Genomic DNA, 19569 nt, shown 5'->3' with positions numbered 1-19569 from the left:
CAAAAATAGACTCTGTCAGGAAGGTGAAAAATAACTGTCAGGAAAGGGTTAAAGATTGTAGACTTGAATAATCTGCTTTCTTTCTCTTGACTCATCTGGCCAAGGGAAGCACAATGAGTAGCCAATGTAAATAGATAGCTAGACAATATTTAATTTTTTTCTCAGACTACTTAATTTTGAGACTTGACTTTTTCACTATGATAAGTTGTGTTCCCCGGATAAAAAAAGACATCATTTATCTAGAAAGAGGTTCCAATTTACTAGGAAATCTTAGCTTGTGACTGGAAGATGTAAAATCCTTTGATTTTCATGTGCTCTCCATAAACAACCCCCCACCAGTGTTTAAAGTAAGGGGTTTGATACTGTGGTGCTTTCTAAGTGACAGCAGGATCTACTGCAACATCAATATTTTTCCATTAACATTTAAAAAAACAGCTCTAATGTTAATCCTTCTAAAACTCTATTTGACAATATTCCAGTTTCAGTCTACTCATGCTCTGTGACCATACATATCTCTAATCTTATTCATGAGCTCTAAAACCTTTAAATTGAATCAGCATCAATAAATACCAATAGGCCCTTATACCCCATATACAGGTACTTATCCCACACACAAATACTCCCATTGACCTGTACTATCTGCTAATATAACATGTTACCTTTATTCTACAGTTCAGTTTCTAATACCAAATAAGTATATATTTTTTAGTAGGTTAATACTGGAGCTGGCACACCATATACCCACCATAGCAAGACCTATTCTTGTTACACTTCTACACAACAAAGATAGAGGCAGTGAGCCACTGAAGAGCTGGTGTAGAGAATGGGAGTAGTAGTCGTCCTGATTAAATGTTGTGCCACGATTAGGCTTCAGCGAATCGAGCTTCGGATGAGAGATCTGAAGTCAATTTGTTCAAACACTTTGGTTTTATTGCTGTCTGAGACCTGTCTCCATACAGCATTAAAATGTATTGCCTCCGTAAACCTGATACCAAACCCAACTTCAGATTCCTAATTTTAAATGTATTTAAAGAAGTAGAAATTAATACCAGATTAATTCACCGAAGTCTCACGCGACTTCGGTGAAATGACATTTGGCTCCAAGGAGCCAATTCATTTTAATGTTGTGTGGAGACAGCATTAAAATATAAGTGTTTGACTATACCGGCTTTGGATCGATGATCTGAAGCTGGATACGCTCAACACTACTTAAGATGTATTCCCTCAGGCCATTGCTCCCTGAGGATAGGTGCAGTGGAAATGTTGTAACGAAGAATGAGGCTAGACTTAAATGTAAGAATTTTTTTAATTTTTTTTTACTAAGTGCAATATAAAACTTTAAATACCTTCAGTAGTAGCAGACTTTAGGTGCAATCTTCTCTTTGGCACCAGTAAGGATATGGAGGCAGGTTGGTTGATGGCAATTCAGCACTTAGGTGATACTGGCCTAGTAGTAGTCTGGTGATGGGTGTCTTGGCTGTAATCCCTCACCTTGCAGCAATGTTGTGAATGCTGGTGGTAGCAGTTTGATGTCTCAAGACTTTATTTGAAAAAAAGTAGTTCTCTGTAACAGGCAGGAGCTCTGCAATGTGTGTCCTCTCCTCTCTGTCTCTGGACAGGAATTCCCCCTTTTGGCAGGAAGAATGACCAGCCTACTCTACCTCTACCAAGAGGGGGGAACAGGGTGGTTATGAGTGCCAACCATTCCTTGCTGGGACATACAGACACATAATAAAACAATACAAAATACAAAACAATGAAAATGAAATACAAACTCTAGCACCACTCAAGGAGACTTTAAAATGGTTGGATCTAAATGAACTTCTTCTTAGAGGTGAAATTCTGTTCCAGTTCTGTCTAGAGAATCCATACTCAGCATGTCCAAAATGTACTGGTCTAGTGTAACAACTATTAATTTGCTTATTTGTGAAATTCTTGGTTTCATGAAGGCCTTGTGCCCCGACTTGGCATTTATAATGCAGGTTTTGATGTTTGATAAAAACAATCACAATCACACTGCCGCTACTACTACTGCCCTATATCGGTGAATAGTGCTGCAGAAATGTTGTGGTACTGTTCCTGGCAAATTAGAAATGTATAATCTACTGCTCAATAGAAACTTAACCATGTAAACTATCCAAATACACCAATGCTTAGAAAAACAACCTGACTCTGTCTTCAGACCGCCTGTAAGTACTAATGCACTGCCTCTCTTGGGGTATGATTGTATATGAACATACAAAAATGAATGATACCTGGATAGAAGAAGCAAAACCTATAATAGCTTAGCTAAGGGAGTTCAGATACTATAATATCCTGCCAACTATCCTGTTATACACTAAAATTTGCCAGTCTGATATGGACTCCAATGTCCTGGATATATTGGCAAGTAGCTCCCTAGTCTTTTTAAAGTGTGCGCTGGTCGGTGACATTTCTCTGATTCCCCAAGGAAAATGTACTCATTTTTCCCAAGCTCGTAGGGCTGCAGCATATGAAGCACTAGTGAGGTAATTAGAGATGAGTGAATTTTTCAAAAATTTGATTCGCTGGTTTGCTGAATTATTGGGGAAAAATTTGGATCGATCCGAATATATTTGTGGCGAATTACATTAAAAAAACTGCTATTACCTGGCTGCTAAGAGCCTTTATAGTGGTACAGAACACTGTGCCTTGTAGTAACATGCATAGAGAGTCTGGTAGTGAAATAATACTGTGAGTCCATATGACATGCAGATGACAAGCGTCGTTCTTAGAATCACTGCACACTTCATTTATTAGGGCAGTCATGGGGCCAAACTTACCAAATAACTCAAGTATGAACTGGGCCTTACAGGTCGATGTTAGTGCCAAGAAGAAGTGCACTCCTTTTACACCGTCTCCAGCTGATTCCACATAGATATCTACAGAACCTACCTGTTCTATTAAACGCATATACAAGTAGAGCCCCCCGGACAGAGTGGAGATGGTGTCAGCAGTAAGTTTGTGTTGATGTCACTGATTAATTTGCCCTGCCTCTAATCTGTCAGAACAATAACCCACAAAAAACGTATCCTGTCTGTGGAGCATACGCCTTCACTCGGTCAGCATTTGCTCAATAATCCATCAGTATTGCTAATGCCAAAAAAAATGCAGTGGATGTAAAACAGAGATGACACGTGAATGGAATATTTGCATGTCTTCTGTGTTTTGTACCCACTCCTGCTTTTGGCTACCAAATCATAAGCCAATTCTGATGGGACCATACAGACCTTACAGCTGCTACACAGACAGGATCTGTTGTGCGTCTCATTTTTCCTTCCTTTTGACAGATAAGAAGAAAGGTCAAATAAATCATGATGTCATCCAGGCCGAAAGGCAAAACAGTGGCCCAATCATGAAGTGGGGAGGGTGGGAACAGCATGAGAAGTCCACAGATTGAACCTATGACATAGTGGTGAGGTGGAAGCAGCATGAGGAGGCCACAGAGTGGCATGACGACGAAAGATTGTGGACCTGGCGGCAGCATCAGGAGGCCACAGAGTAGCATGAGGACAAGAGATTGTGGAGGTAGCAGCAGCATGAGGAGGCCACAAAGTGGCATGAAGACAAAATGTGGAGGTGTAAGCAGCATGAGGAGGCCAGAGTAGCACAACGACGAGAGATTGTGGAGGTGGCAGCAGCATGAGGAGGCCACATGGTGGCACAATGACCGAGTCTGGAGTTGGCAGCAGTATGAAGAGGCCACTGAGTGGTAAAATTACAGAGTCTGGAGTTGGCAGCAGCATGAGGAGACCATAGAGTGGCCAAATGACAGAGTCTGGAGGTGGCGGCAGCATCAGGAGGCCACAGAGTAGCACGACGACGAGAGATTGTGGAGGTGGCAGCAGCATGAGGAGGCCACAGAGTGGCACCGAGACAGAGTGTGGAGGTGTCAGCAGCATGAGGAGACCAGAGTAGCACGACGACGAGAGATTTTGGAGGTAGCAGCAGCATGAGGAGGCCATAGAGTGGCACAATGACAGAGTCTGAAGGTGTCAGCAGCATCAGGAGACCACAGAGTGGCACACTGACAGAGTCTGGAGTTGTCAGCAGTATGAGGAGGCCACTGAGTGGCACAATAACCGAGTCTGGAGTTGGCAGCAGTATGAGGAGGCAACCGAGTGGCACAATGACCGAGTCTGGAGGTGGTGGCAGCATCAGGAGGCCACAGAGTAGCACAACGACGAGAGATTGTGGAGGTGGCAGCAGCATGAGGAGGCCACAGAGTGGCACGAAGACAAAGTGTGGAGGAGTCAGCAGCATTAGGAGGCCAGAGTAGCACGATGACGAGAGATTGTGGAGGTGGCAGCAGTATGAGGAGTCGACCGAGTGGCACAATGACAGAGTCTGGAATTGGCAGCAGCATGAGGAGACCACAGAGTGGCCCAATGACAGAGTGTGGAGGTGGCGGCAGCAGCAGCATCAGGAGGAGGCCACAGAGTGGCACAATGACCAAGTCTGGAGGTGGCGACAGCAGCAGCAGGAGGAGGATACCACAGAGTGGCAAGGTGACATAGTGTGGAGAAGACAGTAGCAGCAGCAGCATCAGCAGTATATCATAGAGTGGCAAGTGACCAAGTGTGAAGATCGCAGTAGCAGCAGCAGCAGCAGCAGCAGGAGGATACCACAGAGTGGCAAGGTGACCAAGTGTGCAGATAGCAGCAGCATCAGGAGGATACCACAGAGTGGAAAGGTGACCAAGTGTGGAGATGGCAGCAGCAGCAGCAGCATCAGGATACCACAGAGTGGCAAGGTGACCAAGTGTGGAGATGGCAGCAGCAGCATCAGGAGGAAACCACAGAGAGGCAAGGTGACCAAGTGTGGAGATGCCAGTAGCAGCAGCGTCATGATATAACAGAGTGGCAAGGTGACCAAGTGTGGAGATAGCATCAGCATCAGGAGGATACCACAGAGTGGCAAGGTGAACAAGTGTGGAGATGGCAGTAGCAGCAGTAGCATCATGATACCACAGAGTGGCAAGGTGACCAAGTGTGGAGATAGCAGCAGCATCAGGAGGATACCACAGAGTGGCATGGTGACCAAGTGTGGAGATGGCAATAGCAGCAGCATCAGGATACCACATTGCATTATCTTGAGAAAAAAGCCATTAAAAAGCAATTTAAGATGTTTGCTTAGATTAGATAACACAACTCAGAAATCTCAGAAAACAGGAGTGTTAACGCTACTCCATCCGTAGTGGGAAGATGGAAGTAGCAGCAGCAGCATCAGGAGGATACCACAGAGTGGCAAGGTGACCAAGTGTGGAGATGGCAGTAGCAGCTGCAGCATCAGGATACCACATATGGTGATGCTGCATATGTTGACGCAGGGCTGTGGTGCCAAGATTGGCACCCTGGCCACGTTTCACCTTCTGCCCACATATTCTACATATGGCCATGTTAACCTCCACCAGCGGCTTAACAAAAAAATGTGCCACACCACCGAGTACGAGATTTTCCCCCAAACAGTCCGCACTGACTGAATGCTACCGCCGCTGCTTCCGTGAACCCCTGCACCACTACTTCCTGGGCATTTAGGCTGCTGCGAAGCAGATGGTCTACCCCGGGCACGTTTGGCTCCCGACCTCCCACTGCTGCCACCCTGCTGACTCCCAGCCATGCTTTCAACACATAAAACCGCCTACGTGAACTGAGCATATAGTTTTCTTTTTGTACTGAAATAGGCCACTAAACACTTTCAAGACATATAACCGCCGACGTGAACCGAGAATATATTATTCTTTTTGTACTGAAATAGGCCACTAAATGCTTTCAACACAAACAACCGCCGAAGTAAACTGAGAATATATTTTTGTACTAAAATACAAAATAACACATTTAACCGCCGCACTGACTGACCGTTACCGCCGCTACTTCTGTGAACCCCTGCACCACTACTTCCCAGGCAGGTAGGCTGCAGCAAAGCAGGTGGTCTACCCCGGGCACGTTTGGCTCCTGACCTCCCACTGCCGCCACCCTGCTGACTCCCAGCCATGCTTTCAACACATATAACCGCCGATGTGAACTGAGAATATATTTTTCTTTTTGTACTGAAATAGGCCACTAAACGCTTTCAAGACATATAACCGAATATATTTTTCTTTCTATAATGAAATAGCCCACTAAACGCTTTTGCCACAAATAAGTGCACCAGTGAAGTGCGTATATTTTTTTTCTTTCTGTACGCTTTTAACACATATAACTGCAAAAGTGAACTGTATATATATTTTTCTTGTTTGAAAAGCCACTAAAGGCTTTTCAACATAGCACTTGCACCCCAAGAACAAATTGCTGGAATGACAGAGCTGTATAATGGCTATTGGATCCCCAAATAATCTTTCCCTGCACTTGTAAATCTCTATTCTAACACTGTCCCTAGCGCCTTCTGACGTCTCTCCCTGCACTAAAATGCTGTGAAATGATTCCTCCCTATCCTTTCCCTGTACTTATAAATCATTTATTTTTATTTTTTCACAATGAGGTTTTTTCCAATTGCTGTCCCGAGTTTCTTCTCACGTCTGTCCCTGCACTCAGAACGCTTGAAAATGGCAGAATCTAAAATGCCTTCCGTATTTATAGGGCTGTGACATCACAGGGCTGACTGGCTGCTGTATGGCTGCATGCATGACATTATGGGTCATCCTGCCTACCCAGAGTTCCTTGCCTCATGTCCTCACACGTGGAGCCGCCATTGTAGCCGCCATTTTTGGAAAAGTTGCGATTTGTTATCATGAAGCGCGAGGAAATTCTCATTAGTTGCGAATCAAATTTATAATGAAATTCGGATCGAATTCCACTTCGTCAGCTTCAATTCGCTTATCTCTAGAGGTAATGAAGCACTCAGATAGAGTGAGAGCTTCGGGTATTGGAGAAGCGCAAACTCCAAAAAGACTGTGGCATTGATGGCCGATACATCCAGACGGGCCTTTAAATCTAGATCAGACTGGTCGATCAAAGTGGATAATGGGATCATTAGCAGGATCTAACAGTATCAGAACTCTCACAGCTATTATTGGGTCCACTTCTTCTATCCATGTATCATCCATTTCTGTATGTTCATAAAGAATCCTACCTAAAGAGAGACAGTATATTAGCAATTGGAGGCACTCTAAACACAGTCAGATTGATCGGCTAAGCAGTGGTGTATTTGGGTGGTTTGTGTGGTTACATTTCTATTGAGCAGCAGGTTTTAATGTTTATCCGTTTGCTTTTTTTGTGAATTTCTTTTTGTGCTGTAATTTCTCTGTGGATTTGCAAGAAACATGTTTGATGCAGTTTTCTAAAGGGCATCTGTCTGCAGATTTGTGCCTATGAAACTGGCTGGCTTGTTAGGGTGAGTTCACATCACCATTATGGATTAAGTTTTTGTTTTCCACATGGTTATATAAAAATAACGGAATCCATAAGATGGAAATCAAAACGGAAACCTTTAAGAGGTATTCCGTTTTGATCCTTCATAATGGAAGTATGTGGGCAAGCATAACGGATCCATGCTGGACGGAAAACAAAGTTTGGATTTCCGTCTTATGGATTCCGTTATTATTTTCCATTATGACCATGTTATAACGGAAAGCCATAATGTAATACATAACGGTGATGAGAACAAGCCCTTACATGTTCTTGGCAGCTGAAGGCATCTGTGTTGGTCACATGTTCACATGTGCCTGCATTGCTGAGAAGAATGATGACATTCTCACTGCCTGGCTCTGTCAATAAAAATTGGAGTAGACACAGCAGTTGCAGAAAGACCTAGAGGCTCATAGAAATATAGTAAAACTTAAAACATTTTACTTAGCAATGTGAGCACATACTGGAGTTTGTATGTTCTCCTCGTGTTTGTGTGGGTTTCCTCCGGGTACTCCGGTTTCCTCCCACACTCCAAAGACATACTGAGGGTCCTTAGATTGTTAGCCCCATTGGGGACAGTTGGATGATAATGTCTGTAAAGCGCTGCGCAATATAGTAGTGCTATATAAGTATATAAAATAATAATAATAATACTGTATGAACATGGGACCAACACAGATGCCTTCAGCTGCCAAGTGCACATGTAACAGGTCAACCAGTGTCATAGGTACAAATCTGCCCTTTAAACTTTTGTATCTTACGGAGGAATAACTATTCCTATTTTCCAGATTTAGATCCTTATAAATGTATCGCTAGTATGTAAGTATGGCAGATAAAATTATACTGGTATCGTGGAATATCAGAGGTCTGGGCGACGTGACTAAGAGATGTCCATTGTTTCGCAAAATTTCTCAATATCAACCACTAAATTTGTGTCTTCATGAGACATATCTGATGTCTGATATTGTCCAATACCGTAGTAAAGCTTGAGTGGGTCACAACTTTCACACATGTACACAGGGCCGGTGCAAGGATTTTTGCCGCCCTAGGCAAGATAAAAATTGCCCCCCCCCCCCCCCCCCTTATCAGATGATCTGCCCATATCATGTTCCATCCCTTTCTCAGCATTTAAATTAAAAGAACTGCTATGTTTCCCTCAGGGTTAATCCAGCTTCTTGTAGCTGCCTCCCTGAGAGCCGCTAGAGGTGCTTCCGCGATTCTCACTGTGAAAATTACAGTGGAAAGACGCGGAACATAGTTTTGGATGCGTGCGCATGCGCATTCGCAGCTGAGAGGAGGATCGGGGAGAAGAGTTGCCAGTGCCGGATCTGGAGAAAGGTAAGTGGCTGAAGGGGTTTTAACCCCTTCAGCCCAGTGGGAGGGGGACACGAGGGTGCCCCACTCCTAACAACTATATAGTGCCAGGAAAATGAGTTTGTTTTCCTGGCACTATAGTGCTCCTTTACCACCAGTACTGCACAGTGTCTGTTCTCTGCAGAAACAGGCTATAGACACCAGTACCACTACATTAAACTGTACTGGTTCTGGGACTATAGTGTCCTTTTAGGCTCCATTCACACGTCCGCAATTTTGTTCTGCATTTTGCGGAATGGAATTGCGGACCCATTTATTCCTATGGGGCAGCATGATGTGCTGCCCGGACACGGAATTGCAGATCCGCACTTCCGGGTCCGCACTTCCGTTCCGCAAAAAAATAGAACATGTCCTATTCTTGTCCGCAATTGTGGAGAAGAACAGGCATATTCTATTAGTGCCGCCAATGTGCGGTCCGCAAAATGCGGAACGCACATTGGCACTTTCCGTGTTTTGCGGATCCGCGGCTCCGTGTATCCCCAAAACACGTTGCGGACGTGTGAATGGAGCCTTAATGTGAGGTAAATTAGTTTCCAATGTAGTATTAATAACTAAACAATTACATAATAAACATATTGCATTGTCTACTTACCACCAGGACAATAAGATGATCTGGTCTCTGGCTGCAGTCTGGCTCTGGGGACTCCCTTGTCACTCTCTTCTCTCCCCCTCCGTCCCTTGTCACTCTCATTCCCCCCTCCCTTGTCACTCTCTCCCCCCCCCCTTGTCACTCTCATTCCCCCCTCCCTTGTCACTCTCATTTACTCCCCCCTCCCTTGTCACTCTCATTTACTCCCCCCTCCCTTGTCGCTCTCATTTATTCCCCCCTCCCTTGTCACTCTCATTTATTCCCCCCTCCCTTGTCACTCTCATTCTCCCCCTCCCTTGTCACTCTCATTTACTCCCCCCTTGTCACTCTCATTTACTCCCCCCTCCCTTGTCACTCTCATCCCCCCTCCCTTGTCACTCTCATCCCCCCCTCCCTTGTCACTCTCATCCTCCCCTCCCTTGTCACTCTCATTCCCCCCCTCCTTGTCACTCTCATTACCCCCCTCCCTTGTCACTCTCATTTACTCCCCCCCTCCCTTGTCACTCTCATTCCCCCCTCCCTGTCACTCTCATTCCCCCCCTCCCTTGTCACTCTTATTTCCCCCTCCCTTGTCACTCTCATTCCCCCCCCTCCCTTGTCACTCTCATTTCCCCCCTCCCTTGTCACTCTCATTCCCCCCTCCCTTGTCACTCTCATTTACTCCCCCCCTCCCTTGTCACTCTTATTTCCCCCCTCCCTTGTCACTCTCATTCCCCCCTCCCTTGTCACTCTCATTCCCCCCTCCCTGTCACTCTCATTCCCCCCTCCCTTGTCACTCTTATTCCCCCCCTCCCTTGTTACTCTCATTCCACCCCCCTTGTCACTCTCATTTCCCCCCTCCCTTGTCACTCTCATTCCCCCCCTCCCTTGTCACTCTCATTTCCCCCCCTCCCTTGTCACTCTCATTTCCCCCCCTCCCTTGTCACTCTCATTCCCCCCCTCCTTTGTCACACTCATTCCCCCCTCCCTTGTCACTCTCATTCTTCCCCCCACTCCCTTGTCACTCGCATCATTTCCTCCCCCCTTGTCACTCTCATTCCCCCCCTCCTTTGTCACTCTTATCCCCCCACTCCCTTGTCACTTTCATTCTTCCCCCCACTCCCTTGTCACTCTCATCATTTCCTCCCCCCCTCCCTTGTCACTCTCATTCCCCCCCACTCCCTTGTCACTCTCATTCCCCCACCCACTCCCTTGTCACTCTCATTTCCCTCCCCCCACTCCCTTGTCACTCTCATCATTTCCCCCCCCACTCCATTGTCACTCTCATTCCATTTCCCCCCCCCCCCCCACCTCTAGTGTAGCGTGGCCGAGCTCTGTTCGGTCCGCGGTACAGGAGCATTTGTTTCCTGTACCTGGCCGGACTGAAAGGAAGTGCACACTAAGTGAGCACTTCCTGTCAGTCCGGCCGGGTACAGAAAACAAATGCTCCTGTACCGCGGACCGAACAGAGCTCGGCCACGCTACATTAGAGGCGCTTCCCTCCTGTCAGTCCCCCTCTCTGGGCAGTGCGGCAGCCGCCTGGTGCGGGGGAGGGCCCGCCGTACATTAAAAAAAAAACTTGCGGCAACGCTTTTTTTTTAAACCGCACGGGGCCGTCTCCCCCTGCTAAATTGCGCCCTAGGCGGCTGCCTAGGTCGCCTTACAGGTGGCGCCGGCCCTGCATGTACACTAACCATTCACATGGTGTTAGTATTCTGATTCATAAGGATATACCTTTGTTTGGACAAAATCACAGATTATGAACGGTACTACATCTGTTTACATTGTAAGGGAATGTTCACACAATGGATTTTAAAACCATGCTGAAAAAATTTGCACGGAATCCACTTGTGTTTTTTTTAGTGCAGTTTATTTTTTGTGCAGTTTTTGAGGTGACTTTTGAGCATGTCTTTTTTTAGCCAAAAGCAATTTCAGCTCAAGGTTTTTGGCACAAATCTGCACCAAAAAAACACACGGAAAACACAAAACATATGGACCTACATGGAGCTGTTATGTAATGCTTTTTTATGCTTCCCATTCATTTCAATAGAAAATTCAGCGTGGATTCCTCCCCAAGATAGGACATCCTGCTTCTTTTTTCCACACTGTTCTCCACATAGAAAAAAAAATTAAGTGCTGCTTCCTATTGAAATGAAAAGGAGGCTGTTTTGAGGCATTTTTGGAGCTGATTTTGAGGCAGAAACCCTCCAAAATCAGTCCCAAAAAACTCCATGTGAACTGGTCCATAAATACAGTCCTGATCAAAAGTTTAAGACCACTTGAAAAATGGCAAAAAATCATATTTAGTATGGCTGGATCTTAACAAGGTTCCAAGTAGAGCTTCAACATGCAACAAGAAGAAATAGGAGTGAGACAAAACATTTTTTGAGCATTCAATTTAATGAAAACAACAAATAAACTGAAACAGGCTGTTTTTCAGCTGATTAAAATTTTAGGACCACACCTCCAAAAAAAAACTAAACCCCCCCAAAACAGAAATCTAACTTCCAAACATGAACTTAGTAATGAGTAGCTCCGCCGTTATTGTTTATCACTTAAAAAATTTGTTTCGGCATGCTTAATGCAAGCGTTTCCATGAGGTGAGTGGGAACATCTCTCCAAGTGGTGAAGACGGCCGCACAAAGGCCATCTACTGTCTAGAACTGTTGTCCATTTTTTGTAAACTTCCCTTGCCATCCATCCCCAAAGGTTCTCAATTGGATTTAGATCAGGGGAACACGCAGTATGGGCCAAAAGAGTGATGTTATTCTCCTGGAAGAAGTCCCTTGTCCTTCGGGCATTGTGTACTGTAGCGTTGTACTGTTGAAAAACCCAGTCGTTTCCACACAGACGAGGGCCCTCAGTCGTGAGGAATGCTCTCTGCAGCATCTGGACATAGCCAGCGGCCGTTTGACGCCCCTGCACTTCCTGAAGCTCCATTGTTCCACTGAAGGAAAAAGCACCCCAGACCATTATGGCGCCCCCTCCACTGTGGCGCGTAGAAAACATCTCAGGTGGGATCTGCTTGTCATGCCAGTAACGATGGAAACCATCAGGACCATCAAGGTTAAATTTTTTCTCATCAGAGAATAAAACTTTCTTCCACCTTTGAATGTCCCATGTTTGGTGCTCTCTTGCAAAGTCCAAATGAGCAGTTCTGTGGCGTTCAAGGAGACGAGGTCTTTGAAGACGTTTTTTGTTTTTGAAGCCCTTCAGTCTCAGATGCCGTCTGATGGTTATGGGGCTGCAGTCAGCACCAGTAAGGGCCTTAATTTGGGTCGAGGATCGTCCAGTGTCTTGACGGACAGCCAATTGGATCCTCTGGCTCAGTGCTGATGAAATCTTTTTGGGTTTTCCACTTGACTTTTTTGTTCCATAACCCTCAGGATCATTTAAGAAATTCCAAATGACTGTCTTACTGCATCCCACCTCAGCAGCGATGGCGCGCTGTGAGAGACCCGGCTTATGCAGTTCAACAACCCGACCACGTTCAAAAGGGAGAGTTTTTTTGCCTTTGCCATCACAACGTGTGACTACCTGACAGAAAATGACAATGAATCCACATCTTTGCACAGATTTGGCCTTTTAAAGGCATGTGGTCCTAAATTTTTGATCAGCTGAAAAAAAGCCTGTTTCAATTTATTCGTTGTTTTCATGTTTTCATTAAATTGAATGCTCAAAAAATGTTTTGTCTCATTCCCATTTCTTCTTGTTGCATGTTGAAGCTCTACTTGGAACCTTGTTAAGATCCAGCCATGCTAAATATGATTTTTTGCCATGTTTCAAGTGGTCTTAAACTTCTGATCAGGACTGTATGTTTCTCCTTCATACAAAAGTATTGTAATAAGTAAAGTGCTGAGCTTTGCATCACATCATTATGATTGTTCTGTCTTCATACACGTTCACACAGTGTGCAGTCTGAAATTCAGTATAAACATTCCTGTTTTCCAAATAAGAGGACTGTTTTCTGAAGTCTAACTTGTTTATTGGTCAACAGGATTGTGATTTGGTAAAACTGCAAGAATACAAATGGCTTGTGTAAGTAAAACATATAGAATAGCATGTACAGTAATACTTTGACAGAGAAAGCAGATGTCCAAAATGGCTGCCTATACATAGAACTACATGTCTAGCTAACATAAATAACTCCATGAGTGACACTTATACCTAGCTAAACAGCTCTGCATAACATAATCTCCCTGTAACAAGGTAGATCTCACTCACCAGAGATACTTGCACACAGATGGTGGAGTTTAAGAAGGAGAACTGCATGGAACAGCTCTGCTGATGTCCTGTAGTCTGTATGTAGACTGAAGACTGAGCTTCTCCTTCCCAGAATGCCTTGCACTACCCACAATGCCTAGCACCTCCCACAAGCAATAATCTTTATTAACAAGAAAACAAGGTTCAATACATTTTTACCACCACTTGATGGTGCTGTTACCTAAAAACTACAGGAATACAGAAATTGCAGCAGAATGAATTAGAAATGAAATAGATGTGAACTGAATTGAATCTCCCTGTGCTGGAGGCAGAACACTCCCCGTCTGGTGTCAGTAGATGCCACCACTGAATTCTTCTTCTAAGCAACCTATTTTGGTCAATGGTGGGACCAAGCGTTTCCAAAGTGTTGTCTTTGGAGACTGTTTGGCTTTTGCTGAGGTAGTCTATTTCCTTAGTATGACATTCACGTTGTATCGTGTGAATTATTATGTTCTTGGACATTTTCAGATTAGGAGCAGTAAGGGCATGTTCGCAGTGATGCCAACATTTGCAGGGCTTCTGGCTTACAGGTAATGTCTGAGCTGTATACAGGCTATAGCACAAAAGAGCAACATCTAGTTGGAGAACCTGTTGAAACGATGGGATTTGCATTGGTGGTTTAAAGTCACTGTACGTAGAGCAGATACTTCAGGTTGGATTTCTTCATCGGCATCTGGGTCTACCAATTCGAATGTGTCGGTTCTGATGTTGCAAGACGTTGAACGGTACAGGATCCATCAAAAATGTTGTGTCTTTAAGGTGGCTTGGTGCGACGGATCTAGTCGCGTGGACTGCAGGATTATGCTCTGTAGGTACATAGTGCCACTGTTTAGGACAAGTGGATCTCCTGATCCTTAGCACCCAATTGCAGACGTAGACGTCTGGTTTCCTTGCAGATATATCCTAAGACTACCTTGCTGTCCATATAAAACTCGACTTCCTCAATTTCCAGGTTTATTCCTGATGTTATAAGTTCAGCCAACTCCACTGCAAGCACAGTAGCGCAAAGCTCCAACCTGGGAATCGTGTGTTCACAGAGTGGCGCCAGTTTAGGCTGGCTCATTACAAATCCTATATGGCATTGTTCTTTGAAATCAATAGTCCTTGGGTATGCTATGGCAACAATTGACTTGACTAAAGCATTGCAGCAGATATATAGTCTTTGCATCTTGATTTCAGTAGATGGCACGGGAGCATATGGTCGTGCCATGTAAAGGCTGGTTAAAGCTTCGAGAGACTTCTTCCAACCTTACCACAGGTCCTTTTTCTCCGTGGGAAGCGGATCATCCCGATCAGATGTCTCTGTGGTGAAGTCCCTTAGCATCATTTTGCCTTGGATGGTAACAGGCGCTACGAATCCCAGAGGATCATATAAGCTGTTTATGGTGTACAGACCTCCTCTACGTGTGAAGGGGTTATTTTCCTTGCTGATTTGGAAGGTGAATGTGTCTGCCTTTAAATCCCACAGCAAACCGAGACTCCGCTGCATTTGAAGGGAGTCAGTGCTAAGATCCATGTCCTTTAGATCACTTTAATGGTCTTGGGGTGAGAAGGCTTTTATTAACTCATGGCTGTTGGAGGTGATTTTGTGCAACCTCAAGTTGGATAGAGCGAGCATCTCTTGAGCACTTTTCAGGAGACTGATTGAGGTCTCGTTCATGGGTGTGGATTTCAAGCAGTCTTACACATAGAAATCTTTTTCTACAAGGAATCTGACATCTGACCCATACTTTGCTTCACCCTCTCCAGCTGAATGTCTGAGACCGTAGATAGTGACTGCAGGGGAAGGACTGTTTCCGAAGATGTGCACTCTCATTCGGTACTCTACATTGCCTTCATTGGGGTCACTGTTGCGGTACCAGAAGAACTTCAAGTCGTTTCTGTGTTCTTCCTTGACGAGGAAGCAGTGGAACATCTGTTGTATGTCAGCCATAAATGCTACGGAATCTCTGCGGAAGCGGAGAAATACCTCTAGAAGTCTGTTGTTGAGGTCTGGACCAGACAGTAAGACATAATTTAGCGAGATGCCTTCTCACGTGGCGCTCGAGTCGAATACTACTCGTATCCCTGGTTTTTTAGGATGATACACACCGAATATGGGTAAGTACCAAGACTCCTCGGAGTCTTGGAGCATGGGTCCCTTTTCTGCATGGTTGTTCTGTAAATATTATTTCCATGAAAGTAAAGAAATGTTCTTTTGTTTCTGGTATCCTCTGAAGTTTCTGTTTGAGGAAGATACAGTTGCAAGAAAAAGTCTGTGAACCCTTTGGAATTATATGGATTTCTACACAAATTGGTCATAAAATGTGATCTGATCTTCATCTAAGTCACAACAATAGACAATAGACAATCACAGTCTGCTTAAACTAATAACACACAAAGAATTAAATGCTACCAAGTTTTTATTGAACACACCATGTAAACATTCACAGTGCAGGTGGAAAAAGTATGTGAACCCTTGGATTTAATAACTGGTTTAACCTCCTTTGGCAGCAATAACTTCAACCAAACGTTTCCTGTAGTTGCAGATCAGAAGTGCACAAAGGTCAGGAGTAATTCTTGACCATTCCTCGTTACAGAACTGTTTCAGTTCAGCAATATTCTTGGGATGTCTGGTGTGAATCGCTTTCTTGAGGTCATGCCACAACATCACAATCGGGTTGAGGTCAGAACTCTGACCTGGCCACTCCAGAAGGCGTATTTTCTTCTGTTTAAGCCATTCTGTTGTTGATTTACTTCTATGCTTTGGGTCGTGGTCCTGTTGCAACACCTATCTTCTGTTGAGCTTCAGCTAGTGGACAGATGGCCTTAAGTTCTCCTGCAAAATGTCTTGATAAACTTGGAAATTCATTTTTCCTTCGATGATAGCAATCCGTCCAGGCCCTGACGCAGCAAAGCAGCCCCAAACCGTAATGCCCCCACCACCATACTTCACAGTTGGGATGAGGTTTTGAGGTTAGTGTGCTGTGCCTCTTTTTCTCCACACATAGTGTTGTGTGTTTCTTCCAAACAACTCAACTTTGGTTTCATCTGTCCACAGAATATTTTGCCAGTAATGCTGTGGAACATCCAGGTGCTCTTGTGCAAGCTGTAAACGTGCAGGGATGTTTTTTAGGGACAACAGTGGCTTCCTCTGTGGTATCCTCCCATGAAATCCATTCTTGTTTAGTATTTTACGTATTGTAGATTCGCTAACAGGGACTTTTGTAAGTCTTTAGCTGACACTCTAGGATTCTTCTTCACCTCATTGAGCAGTCTGCGCTGTGCTCTTGCAGTCTTCTTTACAGGACAGCCACTCCTAGGGAGAGTAGCAACAGTGCTGAACTTTCTCCATTTATAGACAATTTGTCTTGCAATGGACTGATGAACAGCAAGGCTTTTGGAGATAATTTTATAACCCTTTCCAGCTTTATGCAAGTCAACAATTCTTAATCGTAGGTCTTCTGAGAGCTCTTTTGTACGAGGCATCATCAGGCAATGCTTCTTGTGAAAAGCAAACCCAGAACTGGTGTGTGTTTTTTATAGGGCAGGGCAGCTGTAACCAACACCTACAATCTCATCTCATTGATTGGACTCCAGTTGGCTGACACTCCAATTAGCTCTTTGAGATGTCATTAGTCTAGCGGTTCACATACTTTTTCAACCTGCACTTTGAATGTTTACATGGTGTGTTCAATAAAAACATGGTAACATTTAATTCTTTGTGTGTTATTAGTTTAAGCAGACTGTGATTGTCTATTGCTGTGACTTAGATGAAGATCAGATCACATTTTATGACCAATTTGTGCAGAAATCCATATAATTCCAAAGGGTTCACATACTTTTTCTTGCAACTGTAAATCGACTGTAGAATAGTTCTCTGTTATTAGGTAAGCGTTGTCTCTGGGGTTTAAACGGTAAAGGTGCGACCCAGCTTTTTGACTTGTCTTTTACTAGTCAGGCGTGATCTTCATAGGAGGTATCTGCGAAAGGACAAGGCACAGGAGCGCTGTGTGGCAATTCTTTTATCAGGAAACTGCTGTGACATGGTTGGAATAGGGAAGGACGTCCATTCTGAAGTCTGTTGCTGACCATACTGTTGACTGAGGTTGGCTTGAGTGCTCCTCCTAGACAGATGTCTCCTATGATGACCCATCCTAGGTCAAGTCTCTAGGCGTATGAAGCGTTCTTGGGAAAGTTAATCAGTCCTCTAACCTTTAGAACTCGTAGTACGTCTCTTCCAAGCAGTAAGATTATCAGGGCTTCTGAGTCGAGAATCAGGTGAGCTATACGCTTCAGATAGGGGTGGTATGCTGCTACCTCTGGTGTAGCTATCTCAGAACTGTTGTCAGGAATGTGGTTGCGCTCCAGTATCAACAGTACCTGCACATGTTCTTAACCTCTTACGGACAGAGGGCGTACCTGTACGCCCTGATGTCCTAGTATTTAAGGACACAGGTCATACAGGTGCACCCTGTGTAGTTCTGATCACCGCCGTGTGGCGGGCGGTGATCAGAACAAGGCGCCTGCTTAAACCATTCAGCAGGCATCTTGGTACAATGCCCAGGGGAGGGTCCTGTGACCCCCCCCCCCCCCGTGTAGGCGATCGCAGCAAACCACAGGTCAATTCAGACCTGTGGTTTGCTGCGTTTACGGGTTATTTGGGTCTCTGGTGACCCAATAACCCGGAAAAGGACGGTGATCGGTGGTATGATAATACACCACCAATCACCGTCCTGCGATACTGAGAGGTGGTGGTCACGCCACCTCTCAGGATCGCTTCTGATTGGCTGGCTGGGCAGGCGGGCGGGCGGAGTGGCATATTTGAATTGCCGGAGCTCCTCTCCCCGCTCATACACGTCCGTGGAGCGGGGAGAGATGGGAGCCTCCGGTTGCAGAGTAAGTTTTTTGTGCCATCAGGCACAAAACAGCATATTAGGGACAGTGAGGGAGAGGTAGGGAGCGGTAGATTAGGTAGGGATAGTGAGAGAGAGTTAGGGGGAAAAAAAAGTTTTTTTTTACTGTGGTGTAGCACCCGGATCGGGTGTCTGGGGTCCATAGCACTCAGCTGTGTGACCCTAGACCCCCAGGGGTGCTGCAGCTTGCCCCCGCCCCACAGACATTTTTTATTAGCGTCCAGCCACTGTTAGCGCATCGCCCACCCCACCGCTGATCAGCTTCGTACCGCTGATCAGCGCGTTTGAATCTTTTTATTTTGTTTTACACTTTTTGGGAATTTCTATTTTTTTATTTAGTTTTTTTTTCTTTCTGTTAGGTGTAGGGCAAAGTACGCGAACACCCATCCCCCACACACACACGCACGCACACACACACTCCCCTATGGCCCGCCGGACGTTCTCGGCCGATGAGGCATACGCCCTGCTTGCCTCCGAATCTGAGAGCCCCAGTGAGGACGAGGATGACACCACTTTCCTCTTGTCATCCACGTCCTCATCCGCGTCCGCCAGGCAGAGCAAGGGAACCGCCATGCCAGGGACCCTGTGGCCCACACTAGTACAAGCAGCTCTGGGGCTCGTACTAGTTTTCCGGCCCACCAGATAAGTCCCCCTGAGCCCCCTACCGGTGAACTTCCATGGTGTACCCCAGAGGATTTTGAGCCCATGATTCCTGATTTTGTTGGCCAAGCAGGAATCCAGATTCCCACAGTGGACTTCACTGAATATGAATATTTTAGTCTTTTTTTCAGTGACCACTTTGTGAATCTGATGGTGGAGTGAACGAAATTGTACGCCCAACAGTTCATTGCTCAACACCCGGGCTCCTTTTTGGCTAGGTCCGTTGGCTGTACTCCGGTCAGTGCAGCTGAGATGAGGACGTATTGGGGCCTCGTGCTGCACATGGGCCTAGTCAAAAAAAACAGTGTCAGGCATTACTGGAGTGGGGACGTCCTCTACCAGACCCCACTTTATAGTACGGCCATGACACATACCCGGTTTGAAGCCATTCGGAAATGCCTGCATTATGCAGATAATGCAGCATGTCCCCCCCCGAGGTGATCCT

This window comes from Bufo bufo, chromosome 8 (genome assembly GCF_905171765.1).
Source record: "Bufo bufo chromosome 8, aBufBuf1.1, whole genome shotgun sequence".
Lineage (NCBI taxonomy): Eukaryota > Metazoa > Chordata > Amphibia > Anura > Bufonidae > Bufo > Bufo bufo.
The sequence above is the reverse complement of the archived record's forward strand: the minus strand, read 5'-3'. Positions refer to the sequence as shown.